At 45.6% G+C, this 16626-nt stretch overlaps 1 long non-coding RNA gene across 1 annotated transcript; it reads right to left on the bottom strand.

Annotated features, from left to right (window-relative positions):
- Positions 1 to 8243: 8243 nt before the first annotated feature.
- On the bottom strand, positions 8244 to 16533 carry LOC106003859. Its single transcript, XR_006604480.1, has 2 exons — positions 14688 to 16533; positions 8244 to 8913 (listed from the first exon to the last, which is right to left on the bottom strand). It is a non-coding gene; the product is annotated as an uncharacterized LOC106003859 (long non-coding RNA).
- Between the last annotated feature and the right edge of the window lie 93 nt (positions 16534 to 16626).

Genomic DNA, 16626 nt, shown 5'->3' with positions numbered 1-16626 from the left:
GAAGGTGTTAGAAATGACTTCTTATAGGACTTAAGCTTGTGTTCGGTTTCTGGAGAAGACTCAAGGAAAGGGCCTTTGCCGGTTTGAATGCTATGAGGGAGAAGGCATAGTTCTGAGATTGGATTGCTTAAAATTTTTATTTTATTTATTTGAGAGAGAGAGCACAAACAGGAGGAGCAGGAGAAACAGACTCCCTGCTGAGCAGGAAGCCCGGGTGCAGGGCTCGACCCCAGGACCCCAGGATCATGACCTGAGCTGAAGGCAGACATTTAACTGACTGAGCCCCCCAGACACTCCTGGATAGCTTAAAAATTTTTTTATCTGAAATGTGGGGGAAAAAAGGAGCAAAACTAAAACTATAATTGATAAAAGAGCATAATTATCATATTAGCCAGGATGAGGATATTTCGTCATTTCTGTTTGGATAATGTTCTTGTTTTTGTCTGTGTTCAGTCATGATCTGTCGCAGTGGAGGCTTTGTCTTGTTGTGTTGGTATTTTGTGAAACTGTTCGTGCTCATCAAGAGAAAACCCAGTCTAGTTGTCCGTGTCATAGTGGCTCCTCTCAACACCGAAGTCTTGATGGTGGTGCCAAGCCAGCACCAGGCTGTCCGAGGACGCCTTCTCTGTCTCAGCCTTCCTCTTAGCCCAGGGCAGATGAAGTCAGCCTCAGGACGTTAGTCTACTACCCAACTCTTCACCTTTTCCAAGACTTTGCTCATTAGGAGATTGTGGAGAGAACATCCATAGTTAGACTTAGATCCGTCTCAGCTTTTCCTTTTGTTACAGCTAGAGTTGTTGAGTTCTCTGACATGATGATGGTTGCACAGTATCATTTAAGACTCTGAAGATGCTACATCAGCCAACTATCTTCCTGGAAACTACCAGAAAAAAAATGGTTATGATTTCCTGTAATAGGCCCTGAAGACAGAGCTCTAGGTTATCAAATCCAGGCAATGAAAACATGACCCAAAGTCCAGCTTGTCTTTTTTAGAAATTCAGGTGACTTTTTTTTAGCATAGTTACAGAGTTTTCTACTTGACCTGTATTTATGTAGGTGCAGCAAGAGGTGTTGGCTAAAGCACAATTTTCCCCTGGGTTAATAAATTTAAATTGGATGTTGTGTCATTTATGATGTCTGCTGGGGTTAAAGACAAGTTTTGGATCATCTTCTCCAGTAGTATTATCCTTCTTTAGGGAAATGAAGCTCATATTATATGCATGGTAAGGGAATAGGTTACGCCTCCTGGGAGTTTTCCTGAGTAGCTTGTTCTTGTCTCATTTCAGTGTTTTCTAGGTACCATTGTCAGAAAAACATGACCCACTGGAGAGGTGATAGTTGGAAATATCTGAGAGGCTCTAACAATCACCCTGAATGTGTAGGATAAGTTAGTAGGAGGCAAAAGCTTGATCTCTAAATAAGAAGTTAGGATCCCAGTGAGGCATAGGTTGGACTGAAAGATAAATATCATTTATCACAATAAGTATATACCAGTTTTTGTACTCTTGAGGTGGACAGATTCCTCGAGCAGAGTTACACAATTAATGTAAGTAGGTTAGAGTGTCTGTAGCAAGAATAGCCCCAACATTAGTTCCCATTCCTGATAACCTAGGTTTAACTGGTACAGATATAATGACCTCAGCAGAAACATTTTGTCCAGATCCAAATTTTTATAGTACCAAACTTTGGAATTAATTATGTGAAGAAAACTTAAGACCAGAAAGGAATTGTGGAAGGATCTGCCTTCTAAAGTATTTGAGGCTACTACTTTTTTTTTTTTTTTTTTTTTGGTCAGCAGGATTAGGTGGAGAGGCAACACATCCAACAATGAGTTAAATTCAGAGCGATACAAATAACAAGTGTTGGTGAGGATGTGGAAAAAAGGGAACCCTCTCGCACTGTTGGTGGGAACATGAATTGGTACAAGCATTGTGGGGAACAGTATGGAGCTACCTCACAAAATTAAAAATAGAAATACCATACAGGGGCGCCTGGGTGGCTCAGTGGGTTAAGCCGCTGCCTTCGGCTCAGGTCATGATCTCAGGGTCCTGGGATCGAGTCCCGCATCCGGCTCTCTGCTCAGCAGGGGGCCTGCTTCCCCCTCTCTTTCTGCCTGTCTCTCTGCCTACTTGTGATCTCTGTCTGTCAAATAAATAAAATCTTTTTAAAAATAAATAAATAAAAATAGGAAAATAAAAATAAATTTTAAATGGCATATTGTAGAACAACTGGATGGCTCCATCTGTTAGGCAATGGCTCTTGATTTTGGCTCAGGTCGTGATCTCAGGGTCCTGGGATTGAGCCCCGCATTGGGCTTCACACTCAGCAGAGAATCTGCTTGAGGATTCTCCATCCCTCTCCTCTGCCCCTCCCCCGACTCTCTCTCTCTCTTTCTTACAAATAAATAAATCTTTAAAAAATCAAAATAAAGTAAAATGGTATATTATACTTGGATTAGTGATAACTTTCAATATGTGATTTTAATATTTTTATAATATGCACATGTGTAAAATAATTGAGCATTGCCTACCTATCAGAAAAAAAAAACAGAGCAGTAGCTAAGGTCTAAGAAATACGCAACAGCATATTTTTTCTTTTTTTTTTTTTAAGATTTTATTTATTTATTTGACAGAGAGAGAGAGATCACAAGTAGGCAAAGAGGCAGGCAGAGGGAGAAAGGGAAGCAGGCTCCTCGCTGAGCAGAGAGCCCTGGATGCGGGGCTAAATCCCAGGACCCTGGGATCATGACCTGAGCTGAAGGCAGACGTTTAACCAACTGAGCCACCCCGTATCCCCATAGAGAAGATCATATTAAGAAAACTTCAGTCAGTTAAAGAGGGGGTGTTGAAGACAAAAACAGCTAAGATTTTTCAGAGAACAAAGGGTATGGAAAAAGATCCTGAAGAACTAAAGCATCAATCTTGTTCTGTTGTCTTCTGCAGAAGCTGTTCAATTAGCATCTTGTTTCATCTCCTGGGACAGACACTGCCCACAGTCAGCAACTTCTAAGAGAACTGCTAAGAATCCGCAGTGTGAGGTCCCCTAATGAACTAGATGCCCAGTACTCAGGAGAAAGTGATGTGTGTCTTATCTGGGAAATATAAGCCCTGGGATCAACAACTTGGGAATTTATTTCTGTGTCACTTATCTGTTAAAAGTCCTTTTTGTAGAGGCTCATAGGCAGTTTTTTCTTGATCCTTTTCCAGAAGACCAAATCTCCAGGTATCAGATCATGCTGCTTAGGCGGGTGTTTTGACAATATAGCTTGTTCTTATTGGTGATAAGTCTGGAGGTATTATATAAGTCCCTGCAGAAATTAGTCCTATAAGCTTACAGTGGGATCAGTCTAGGATTGAAGTAATTCCCAGATGCCCGCAACAGTTAGCGCAGACGGAAATAACTTGTGGATCCTACAGGGGATTGATCTTGTGGTACAGTGGCTTGGGGTTTCTGAGAATTTTGATAATCCTGAGTTTTCGTATTTCTTTAGTTCTCTTATTTTTGCCAAAGATGGTAGATGATACAAAAAATTTATTTTCCAAAAAAAAAATTTATTTTCCAAGTCAATTAAGAAAATAACGGTATGAGGGAAATATGTGTTTCTGTTAGCAGAGAGATAAACTGAAACCCCTTCTTGGGAATTTTAAATTTTCAAGTCATTTTTCTCCACCAGGATGTGTTAGCTCTCTGGCAAGAGAAAGTCTCAATCTGTCCTGGAGTAAACAAAAATAATCAGAATATACTCATGATTCATTTGGAGTTGTTCACATGGCCTGGAGGCTTTGGTTCCTGTCCATATCCTACCTTTATAGCATTGCAGGGATAGGTCATTGGCAGTCAGGATATGCGTTGGAAATATCCTCTGCATTACCCTGAAAGTCGCCACCACTCATGTTCGTTCAATGTTGTCAATTTATCTCTGCTGTGTCGGCAATATCAAGGAGCATTCTTGCTAAACTCCACTTTGACTATGCTTACCTCTTCGATAGCAACGAAACATCTAAAAGTTCTTAATGTGCTGTCCATTTTAGAGGGAGAAGTCAGGAAATCTCTGTTTCTTTCTAAAATTTTAATCACTTTTATTTGGAAATAATAATAGAGCCACAAGTAATTCCAGTAATTCCAGTGCTGGACATTTATCCAAAGAAATGATAACTATCCTAATGGTAACATCTAACATCATCACAGTACTGGGTCATAATCAGGAAAGTGCTACTGGGACAATCCACAGACAATTCCGATTTCATCTGTTTTACGTGCATTCATTTGTGTTTATGTGCATACTGAATTTTATCACATTATCACCATCGAGATACAGAATGTTGCTTCACCACAAAGATCCATCGTATTATCTTTAAAAAAAATTTTTTTTAAAAGATTTTATTTGACAGAGAGAGAAAGAGAGAGAGATCACAAGTAGGCAGGCAGAGAAAGAGGGGGAAGGAGGCTCCCTGCTGAGCAGAGAGCCCGATGTGGGGCTTGATCCCACTACTCTGTTTTCCATCTCCATGATTTTGGCGTTTCTAGAACGCCAAATGTTATATAAATGGAATCATACATTATGGAACATATTGTGATTGGCTTTTTTCATTCAGTATAACTCCCCTGAGGTCTAAGTTCTTGCATGTTTCAATAGTTTGTTCCTTTTTATTGCTGAGGGGTATGATAACCAATGGCTGAGAAGCCTAACAAAAGATGGTAAGGCGGGGTGCCTGGGTGGCTCAGTTGGTTGGGTGACTGCCTTTGGCTCAGGTCATGATCCTGGAGTCCTGGGATGGAGTCCTGCATCGGACTCAGCGGGGAGTCTGCTTCTCCCTCTGACCCATCCCCTTCTCATGCTCTCTCTCATTCTCTCTCTAATAAATAAATAAAATCTTTTTAAAAAAGAGAGAGAGAGATGGTAAGGCAAGCCAAAAATTAACAATAGCAGAAACCTGTTACCACTGCTACCTACAGTGGTGGAACAAAGCGTTACCAGATCCCAGGGCCAGGGTTATCTGGAGAAGCTGGAATTATGGCTAGCCTCTCCTGTGGGACCTGACCCCATGTGGAAGCTAGAGTCATCACAGAGGAAGCTACATGACATGGTGATGGGAATGAGGGTGGAGGAGGTGCTGGGAGAGAAACCCCCTGGCTTCTTCCTTCATCTGCTTTACAGGCTCCCTCCATCGCTTTCCACTGCTTGAACCGGAAGCCAGCTGACATGGCTGCCTGAGTTGTGCAGCCTGTAGTGATCAACCGGCCAAAAAACTGAGCACATCAGAGGACGATGAGAAGTGGATCTGACGGCAAACAGGCCCAGAACCCCCATAATAGCATATACAAGTGTTCAATTTTACACTGATTTTCTATTGAAAATAGAAAATTGAACTGATGTTCAATTTTACACTGATTTTCTAAGTTAGAACTTCTATTTCTGATGCACCTTAAAGTCATGAGTTAACCTGAAAGTGTAACCCAGTAGCAGTATAAATATCTGTTTTTTTACCCTCCATCAGCTTGCAGGATGGGGGAGGATAATGAATTTCCCATCTGAACTGATTTAATATCTGGGATGAGCTTATAAGGACAAATCCAAGATTGTGGCTTGGAATTCTAAAATCCAAGGCTGTGTGGAATTTTTTGTTTTTTTCTTTCTTTTTTAAATTATTAGTTATGGCAAAATACACATACGATAAATCTTATGGCTTAGCATTTTAGCCATTTTTAAGTGTATAGGACACTTCTAAGGTGTTGTTCAGTTGTGTTAAGTGCATTCACCTTGTGCAACCATCACATCCATTCAGCTCCAGAACATTTTTCATCTTGCAAAACTGAACCTCTGTCGTTAAATAATGACTCCCCATTCTCCTTTCCCCACAGCCCCTGGAAACCACCATTCTATTTTCTGTCTATGAATTTCACTGTTTTAGTGCCCCATAACAGTAGAATCATACAGTGTTTGTCTTTTTGTGATTGGCTTATTTCACTTAGCATCATGTCCTCATATTATAGAGCATCTGTCAGAATTGTCTTTTTTTTTTAAAGATTTTATTTATTTGGCAGAGAGAGATCACAAGTAGGCAGAGAGGCAGGCGGAGAGGGAAGCAGGCTCCCTGCTGAGCAGAGAGCCCGATGCGGGACTCGATTCCAGGACCCTGAGATCATGACCTGAGCCTAAGGCAGAGGCCTCACCCACTGAGCCACCCAGACGCCAAGAATTTCCTCCCTTTTTAAGGCTGAATAATATTTCATTGTATGTAGATACCATATTTTGTCTACCCTGATATTCATCTGTTAATAGGCACATGGGTTGCTTCTATTTTCTGGCTCTTGTAACTATGCTGCTATGAATAGCTCTTTGAGACTCTGCTCTCAATTCTTTTGGGTATACAACCAGAAGTGGAATTGCTGGATCATACGGTAGGTCTAGTTTTAACTTTTTGAAGAGCCACCATACGGGACGCCCAGGTGGCTCAGTTGTTGGGCGTCTGCCTTCAGCTTGGGTCATGATCCCAGGGTCCTGGGATTGAGCCCCGCATCGGGCTCTCTGCTCAGTGGGGAGTCTGCTTCCCCCTCTCCCACTTGCCCTGCTTGTGTTCCCTCTCTGGCTGTGTCTCCTCTCTCTGTCAAATAAATAAATGAAATCTTAAAAAAAAAAAAAAAAAAGAGCCACCATATTATTTTTCATATGGCTGCACAAATTTATATTCCTACCAGCAGTGTACAAGGCTAGTTTTGCTGTATCTTTGCCAATACTTGCTATCCACCTCCCTTTTATAGTAGCCAGCATAATAGATAAAAAGTGGTAACTAATTTTGGTTCTGATTTGCATTCCCCTAATGATTAGTAATGTTGAGCATCTTTTCATGTGTTGTTGGTTATTTGTATATCTTCTTTGGGGGATGCAGGGGGAGGGGCAGAGGGAAAGGGAGAAGCAGATACCCCACTGAGGGAGCCCAGTACGGAGCTTGATCCCAGGACCTTGGGATCATGACTGGAGCTGAAGGCAGCCACTTAACCAACTGAGCCACCCAGGCGCCCCTATTTAAGGGCTTTGTCTACTTTTTAATCAGGTTAATTTTTGGTTGTTGCTGTTGTTAGTGTAGGATTTCTTTATATATTCCAGATATTAACTCTTTAGCAGATACTGGATTGGCAAATATTTCCTCCCATTTCACGAGTTGTCTCTTCACTCTGTTGATTGTGTCCCTTGATGCACAGAAATTTTAAATTTTATGTAGTCCGGTTTATCTATTTTTTTTTTTTTTGTCTGTGGTTTTGGTGTCATATTCAAGAAATTATTGCCAAATCCAACATCATGAGGATTTTCCCCTATGTTTTCTTCTAAGACTATAATTTCAGGTCTTATGTTTAATTCTTCCATGCATTTTGAATGATCTTTTGTATATGGGGTAAGGTAAAGGTTTATCTTCATTCTTTTGCATGTGGAGATCCTGTTTTCCCAACATTTGTTGAAAAGTCTAGCTTTCCCCCATTGAATGATGTTGGTATCCTTGCTGAAAATCATTTGACCATATGTTTGAGGGTTTATTTCTGGACTCTCTGTTCTATTCCATTGGTGTAAATGTCTTGTGCCAGTTGGCACTGTTTTAATCACTATAGCTTTGTAATACATTTTGAAACAAGAAAGTGTGAGATCTTCAATTTTGTTATTTTTCTTTTTTTTTAAGATTTTATTTTATTTATTTGTCAGAGAGAGAGAGATAAGTAAGAGAGTATAAGCAGGGGGAGCAGCAGGCAGGGGAAGCAGACTCCCTGCTGAGCAAGGATCCCAATGCAGGACTTGATCCCAGGACCCTGGGATCATGACCTGTGCTGAAGGCAGATGTCATGTGCTGAAGGGGTGGGGACCCCAGGCATCCCTAATTTTGTTCTTTTTCAAAATAATTTTGGGTATTCAGGGTTCATTGAGATTCCATATGAATTATAGGATGGATTATCATATTTCTGCAAAAATCACTGTTGGGCTTTAGGTGGATTTGGGTAGTATCAACATCTGAACAATATTAATTCTTCCAACTCATAAACATGGGCATCTTCCTTAAACCTTCCTTTCAACAACGTCTTATAGTTTTCAGTGTATGAGCCCTTTGTCTCCTTGGTTAAGCATATTCCTAAGTATTTTATTATTTTTGATGTTATTGTAAATGGAATGGTTTTCCTTAATTTCATTTTCATATTGCTCGTTGTTAGCATATGGAAAGAACTGATTTTTATGTGTCCATTTTGATTCCTACAACTTTGTTGAATTCCTTTATTAGTCTTAGGGTCCGTGATCAAAGGAACAAGACTGATACAAAGCGAAGGTCAAGCAAAACTTCATTTCGCGCCAAGCATCAAGAATCAAACTGACCGGTCAGGGCTACCTCTTACGAAAAGGCGAGGACGATGATCCCGACAAGGTCACTCCCAAGAAGGCCGCTCCGCAGGAGGCCGCTCCCCGGTTGGAGCCACTCCCAAGAAGAGGCTACTCCAGACAAGGCCGCTCCCGATAACGAAGAGGCAATGATGACAGCAACCATGACAAGGAGAACCACCCCAATGACACAGATCTGTTCCCCAGGACTCTTCTCTCACAAGGCTGCCACCCAGAGGAGGCCACGCTGCAAAGGCCGCTCATGGGTCAGGGTGGCGAGGCATTTTGCGGCCAGGCTGCTGGCAGCTAGGAGCCATTGGGTATCAGGGCCACTGGCCTCTTGGGACCGCTGGCCTCTTGGGGCCACTGGCATCTCGGGGCTGCAGGCGTCGGGATTGCGGACAGCTGGACCGCTGGTGTCTTAGGACCGCTGAGTTTGAGGCTGCAGGTACAGACAGCTGGACCGCTGAGGTCTCGGGACCGCCGGAGGGGGGACCTCCGGAGGTGGTACCGCAGGCGGCTCGAAACTGCAGGCGGCTGAAGGCTGCAGGCGGCTGGAGGGCGGAGCGGGACCCCCGGATGAAGGCTGCAGGCGGCTGGGCCGCAGGCAGCTAGAGGGCCGCAGGCAGCTAGAGGGCGGAGCGGGATCCCCCCCCCCCCAGGCGGGACCGCCCGAGGCGGCTGGAAGCTGCAGGCGGAGGCTCAGGGCCGCTGAGTCGAGACGTCCGGAGGTGGTACCGCAGGCCGCTGGAGGCTGCGGCTCAGGGCCGCCAGAGGCGGGACCGCAGGCGGCGGTTCCAGCTCTTACAGGAGCTGTCACAGCTCCTCCACTGCGCGGACTCTCCCTCCGGCTCCCGCCACAGCTCTCCTCCCCGGCCAGCCGCACAGCAACCTTTATGCGGTTGGTTGAGCCCCGCCCCTACACAGGTGGCCAATCGGATCTCAAGTCACCCTAGTGGATATACACGCGCCCCACCGATTGGACATCTCCACCCGGCCTGCCCCGCCCCTACATCCGGGGTCCACAAGCAAGTTCCTCTGGGAGGGGCAGGCCCTTACAGTGGGCAATGTAAAAAGACATAGCAATGGGCAACAATGGTTATTAGGAGCTTAACTTTTTTCAAAAATAAGGAATCTTTTCAAAAATAACCCAGGAGAACCTGGGTGGCTCAGTCCTTAAGTGTCTGCCTTCAGCTCAGGTCATGATCCTGTGTCCTGGCATTGAGCCCCGCATTAGGCTCCCTGCTCAGAGGGAAGCCTGCTTCTCCCTCACCCACTCCCCCTACTTGTATTCCCGCTCTCACTGTCTCTCTATCTGTGTCAAATAAATAAATAAAATCTTAAAAAAAAAAAACAAGAGTATAACTAAAAAGCACCAAAGAATTCTAAAATTTTTATGACATCACGAAAGACCCTGAGTAGCCAAAACAATGAGGAAGAGCAACAAAGTGGGAGGTATCACAATTTCAGATTCCAAGCTATACTACAAAGTTATAGTAATCCAAAGAGTATGATGCTGGCACAAAAATAGACACATAAATCGATGGAACAAAAAAGACTCTAGAAATTAACCCACACTTATATGGTCAATTAATCTACAACAAAGGCAGCAAGAATATACAACAGGGAAAGGAAGTCTCTTCAGTTACTGGTGCTGGGGGAACTGGACAACTACGTGCAAAACCGGACCACTGTCTTACATCGTACACAAAAATAAACTCAAAATGGATTAAAGACTTAAATGTGAGACCTGAAACCACAAAATTTCTTAAAAAAAACTCATAACGAGTAATCTCTTAGACATCAGCCTTAGCAACATTTTTCTAGATATGTCTCTTCAAGCAAGGAGAACAGAGGCAAAAATAATCTATTGAGACTACATTAAAATAAAAAGCTTTAGCATAGCAGAGGAACCTATCAACAAAACAAAAAGGTGGGAAGCGTGGGTGGCTCAGATCTGATCTCCAGTCCTGGGATGGAGCCCCACATCAGGCTTCCAGCTCAGTGGGGAGTCTGCTTCTCCCCCTCCCTCTGCCTCTCCCCCTGCTTGTGCTCTCTCTGTCTCTCTTTCTCAAATGAATGAATAAAATCTTAAAAAAAAAAAAAAGGGCAACTTACTAAATACAAGAAGACATTTGTAAATGACATATCCAATAAGGGAACCATTTTCTGAAATATATACAGAACTTACACAACACCAAAAAACACAATCTGGGGGCACCTGAGTGGCTCAGTGGGTTAAGGCTTCTGCCTTCGGCTCGGGTCATGATCCTGGGGTCCTGGGATCGAGCCCCATGTTGGGATCTCTGCTCCTGCTTCCCTTCCTCTCTCTCTCTCTGCCTGCCTCTGTCTGCTTGTGATCTCTGTCTGTCAAATGAATAAATGAAATCTTAAAAAAAAAAACACAACACAATCTGATTTTAAAATGGGCAGAGGATCGGAACAGACATTTTTCCAAAGAAGACATAGAGATGGCCAACAGAATCATGAAAAGATGCTCAACATCACTAGTCATCAGGGAAATGCAAATCAAAACCACAATGAGATATCACACCATACTAGTTAGAATGGCTAGTATCAAAAAGACAAGAAAGAAAAAAAAAAAACAGGTGTTGGCAAGGATGTGGAGAAGAGAGAACCCGGGGTCCAGTCATTGCAAATGTAAACTGGTGCAGTCACTGTGGAAAACAGTATGGAGGAGAAGAGAAGCAGTACATAATCCAGGAACTCCACCACTGAGTATTTACTCAAAGAAAATGAAAATACTAATTCAAAAAGATACATGTACCCCTATGTTTATTCAAGCATTATTTTTTAAAGATATTTTATTTATTTATTTGACAGAGAGACAGAGATCACAAGTAGGCAGAGAGGCAGGCAGAGAGAGAGGGGGAAGCAGGCTCCCTGCTGAGCAGAGAGTGAGATGCGGGGAGCCTGTTGCAGGGCCTGATCCCAGGACCCTGAGATCATGACCTGAGCTGAAGGCCACCCAGGTAACCCTGAAGCCTTATTTACAATAGCCAAGATATGGAAACAACCCAAGTGTCCTTTGGATAAACAGATTAAGATTTGGCACATATACACAATGGAATATTAGCCATAAAAAGGAAAGAAATCCTGCCATTTGTGACAAGCATGGGCCTCGAAGGTGTTAGGCTAAGTGAAATAATTTAGAGAAAGAGAAATACCATATGATTTCGCTTATATGTAGAATCTAAACAAACAAGCAAACAAACAAACAAAAAACCACCTCACAGAAGCAGAACAGATTGGTAGCTGAAAGAGGCAGGGGGTTGGGGTGGGGGAAATGGGTACAAACCTCTAATTACAAGACAAATAAGTTCTGAGATATAATGTACAACATGGTGACTAAAAACAATTTAGGTAAATAATATATGAAAACCATGATAATTTACTTAACTTTTAAAATCAATACAAAAGGGGTGCCTAGGTGGCACAGTCAGTTAAGCTCCAACTCGTTTTTTGTTTTTTTTTTTTTAAGATTTATTTATTTATTCTAAACAGAGAGAGAAGGAACACAAGCAGGAAGGGCAGAGGGTGAGGGAGAGAAAAATCCCAAGCAAAGCACAGAGCCTGGCCTGGGACTCAATCCCAACAACCCTGAGATGACAACCCAGCTGAAACCAAGAGTTGGAAGCCCAACTGACTGTACCACCCAGGCACCCCTAAGTGTCTGACTCTTGATCTCAGCTCAGGACTTGATCTGAGGGTCATGAGTTCAAGTCCTGCCTTGGGTTCCACCCTCAGTATGGAGCCTAGTTAAAAAAATCAACATAAAAAATAAGAAGGCTTAAATAATGAGAAAACTAATTGGTGTAAGATCGGGGTTAGTTTTACACTCATCAAAATACTGTGTTGGTATTATTTTTACATGGCAAATTAAAATTTAAAGATATTGGATTATGCCAAAAACTCTTATCTTAGAACTAAGGCCTTTTTGGGGTGCCCGGGTGGCTCAGTGGGTTAGGGTTCTGCCTTCGGCTCAGGTCATAATCTCAGGGTCCTCGGATCTTTTTTTAAAAAGATTTTATTTATTTATTTATCTCTAAGAGAAAGAGAGAGAGAGAGAGGGCACGAGCAGGGGAGGGACAGAGGGAGACGCAGGCTCCCCACTGAGCAAAGAGACTGATGTGAGACTTGATCCCAGGACCCTAGGATCATGATCTGAGCCAAAGGCAGACACTTAACTTATTGAGCCACCAAGGCATCCACCCCCGACCTTTTTTTTTTCTTAAAGTAGGCTCCACATGGGATACCTGGGTGGCTCAGTCAATTAAACATCTGTCTTTGGCTCAGGTCACGATCGCAGGGTCCTAGGATCCAGCCCTACATAGGGCTCCCTGCTCAGTGGGGAGCCTGTTTCTTCCTCTCCCTTTGCTCCTCCCCATGCTTGTTTTCTCGCTCTCTCTCCCTCTTTCTTTCTCTCATAAATAAATAAAATCTTGAAAAAAAAACCACAACAGAAAAATATTGACTGGTTTAAAAAAACAGTAGGCTCCACACCCAATGTGGGGCTTGAACTCACAACCTTGAGATCAAGAGTAGCACGTTCCACCAACTGACCCAGCCAGGTACCGCATAAAATAAACTTTCTCTCTTTTTTTTTTTTATTAAGATTTTATTTATTTAGGGACGCCTGGGTGGCTCAGTTGGTTGAGCAGCTGCCTTCGGCTCAGGTCATGATCCCAGCGTCCTGGGATCGAGTCCCATATCGGGCTCCTTGCTCCGCGGGGAGCCTGCTTCTCCCTCTGACTCTGCCTTCCACTCTGTCTGCCTGTGCTCGCTCTCACTCTCTCTCTCTCACAAATAAATAAATAAAATCTTAAAAAAAAAAAAAAGATTTTATTTATTTAATTGACAGAGATCACAAGTAGGCAGAGAGGCAGGCAGGGAGAGAGGAGGAAGCAGGCTTTCTGCAGAGCAGAGATCCCAGGATTCTGGGATCATGACCTGAGCCGAAGGCAGAGGCTTTCACCCACTGAGCCACCCAGGTGCCCTAATAATCTCTCTTTTAAACAAACGAGACAAATAACCTCTTCATGGGGGTTTCTTCCTTTTTTTTTTTTTTGTTCTGAGGTCCCTCTCAAATAAAGTCCTGTTAGGGGCCACTGCAGTCCTAACTTGTCCCTAGTGAGATGATGTCAGAAAGGTAAGGATACAAGTTAGTGTAATTGTGAGAAGGAAGCAGAAATTTGGCCCAGTTTTCGTTGAGACAAGGATCCACAAGGATGGTGCTGTGCAGCCCTGTATTTGCAGAACTTGGCCAAAGGCCAATTATCATTGACAGGGGCCAGAAAAAAATGTCCTGATTCTGGGCAGAAGAAACGAAACTAAGCAGTTCCCAGGGACATAGACAAAATTAAGGAAGAAGTCCTTATAGCAGTTTAAAATGGCAATCTGCGGGGCGCCTGGGTGGATCAGTCGGTGAAGCATCTGCCTTTGGCTCAGGTCATGATCCCAGGGTCCTGGAATCAAGCCTCAGCAGGGAATCTGCTTCTAACTTCTTCCTCTCCCCTTCCCCCCCACCTCAGTGTGTGCTCTCTGCTATTTCTCTCTCAAATAAATAAAATCATAAATAAATAAATAAAATAGCAATCTGAGGCAAAGTTTATCCAAAAGACACTGGTCTGCGGATACCTTTTAAATCCCATAGCCTCTAAGGCTGGTTGTAGTACAGACTTATTGGACCCTGGTTGATAGGGTGCTTTTCTGGTTTATCCTGGTAACAAAGGACACTCAAGCATGCTAACTGGTTATACGACCCCTAAGTGGTTGCCATCTCCAGCTTCTTAGAGGGACATCACTAGAGTCTGAGCAGTAACAGATTTGTGATACCCTCAGACACGCAGGGCTGCACACCTGTCCTTTCCCTAGAAATGCGTCCTCTTACAGACAAATGGCATTCAAAGCACTGAACAAGAGGACAGATCAGAGGAGCAGGTGTAAAAAGCCAGAAAGCAATTTTACTAAGGAAAAATAAAAATCTAATTGGAAAACCATAAAACCAAAGGGGACCTTATTGTAAGGAAAACAAAATAATCCCAACACCGAAGGGTCTTAACAAAGTATCAGAGCTCAGAGCTCGGGGCGCCTGGGGGCTCAGTGGGTTAAGCCTCTGCCTTCGGCTAAGGTCATGATCCCAGGGTCCTGGGATCGAGCCCCGCATCGGGCTCTCTGCTCAGCAGGGAGCCTGCTTCCTCCTCTCTCTCTCTGCCTGCCTCTCTGCCTACTTGTGATCTCTGTCTGTCAAATAAATAAATAAAATCTTAAAAAAAAATATCAGAGCTCACATATAGTGAGAACTTACCTCCCAGCCATGGGCAGGATGGCAACACAAAACAGTCAGACATACAAAAGGTCTCAGATGTGCACATTATTACTAGAGTTGAGGGTCCCAGTCCAAAGCAGTGAGGGCTTCAGCTGAATCTCTGTGGATTCTCCATTTCTGGCCGTCCAGCCAAGGATCAGTGGGAGCCCACCTGCAGTTGGACAAGGGAAATAGCACAGCATTGGGAACCCATCACGGACATCTCAGCAAGAATGTGGCCTTACCAGAGGATTTGCACTCGGGTTAGATGATTTTCGAGGAGGGCTTGAGAAGGGAGATTTGCTCCGGGTTGGATATTGGTAGGAAGTGGGGATAATTGTTTTTAGTTATCTTAATAATTTTAATCTAGGCATTAGGAGGAATCGACCAGGGATTGAAGCTGCTCTTGCGTAAAGAAGCAGCAGTTACTCAAACTGGGAGGCGGGTAGAGGTTACGTTTGGTCATTTTTGTGGTTTGGGCGATGTTCTTGTTTTTGTGTTCAGACATGATTATGAAATGGTCTTTCTCTGCACCCATCAGAGAGCGCCTCCGTCTGGGGCTGGTGCTCTGTGAACTTGCTGGTGCTCAGCAGCAGAACACCACAGCCTGGCTGATCATGCCAGGCCGGCCCCTAGCGTCAGCAGCGCTTCCAGAGCGAGTGCCAACGCGCTCCCAGCAGCCACGGCGTGCTTTTCTCTTTTCCACCAGTTACACTCGGAAAATCAGACTTGGGAACCCCTTTTGGTGAAACACGAGCTCTCTGGGTCACCGCAGGCCCCGTCACTCCCCAAGATCTCACGACGCCCCACCCCACCCCACTCACTTGCTCTCCCAACTAACCCCCTGGCATTGAAATCTGTGCCCCTCACTAAGCAAAACACAAACCCAGCCCAGGGAACGGTGAATTGCCGAGGATCACCCGGTGAGCTGGGGGCAGGTTGGATTCAACGTTTCCTCCCCGCGGGGCGCCTGGGTGGCCCCGGGGGTTAAAGCGTCTGCCTTGGGCTCAGGTCAGGAGCTCAGGTCCTGGGATCGAGCCCCTCCCAGGGAGCCTGCTTCTCCCCGTCTGCCTGTCTCCCTCTCCGCCTACTTGCGGTCTCCGTCCGATAAATACACAAACCACGTCCTCCCAGCAAACCCCGCAGTAGGCACGGAGATCCCGTTGCATTTCTGCAGCCCCCGTCGGATGAAACACTCCCCGCACGCGTTCCGCTCAATAACGCGCTCCCACCCCGCCCCGCGCACCCCCACCCCCGCGCACCCCCACCCCGGACTGGGGGTCTCGCCATCCGAACTGGGACTCTAAGACCTGTGCTCGGCACGCGGCCGCCACGCGTGCCCTTCGTTCCGCTCCCCGGGACCAGCGGGCGGGTCGCCGCCGGGGCTCTGGGTGCGCGCCCTCCGCTCGGCCGGGAGCCCCCTCCCCGCCCCCCTGCGGCCCGGGCTTCTCAGCTTCGGCTCTGCAGCGCCTCCTCCGGGACGCCCTCCCTGACCACCTCCCCGACTCACGCCCGCGTGCCCTCGCCCTGCGGTCACCTCCTCTAGGAGGCCCCTCACTTCGGGCTCTTACACACTGTCCCTGGCGCTCCGAGCCAAGCTCTCCTCGGCCTGTCCAGAGCGCACGCATGGGAGGCGGGAAACCTCGGCCTGCACACCCGCGAAGCCCCCTGAGAGCAAAGACCCAACCCACCGCCCGGCGGAGACCTCGCTTTCCACGCAGGCCGTGGCGGGGCGCGTCCACCAACCAGGGCCCGGGAGTCGCCGAAGGAGCGCACCCCGCGGCCACCCCACCCGGCCAAAGGCGACGCGCGGCCTCTCAGCGCGGCCCCAGGCCACCGCGCATGCTCCGCACCGCCGGCGCGCGGGGGCGGGGCGGGTCCTCGGCGCGCCTGCGCAGCTGCTCGGCCCGGGCTTCCGGGCGGCGCCCGCGCGATGGGG

The sequence above is a fragment of the Mustela putorius genome, unplaced genomic scaffold (genome assembly GCF_011764305.1).
Source record: "Mustela putorius furo isolate JIRA1106 unplaced genomic scaffold, ASM1176430v1.1 tig00004039_pilon_pilon_pilon, whole genome shotgun sequence".
NCBI classification, from domain to species: domain Eukaryota; kingdom Metazoa; phylum Chordata; class Mammalia; order Carnivora; family Mustelidae; genus Mustela; species Mustela putorius.
The sequence above is the reverse complement of the archived record's forward strand: the minus strand, read 5'-3'. Positions and strand labels throughout refer to the sequence as shown.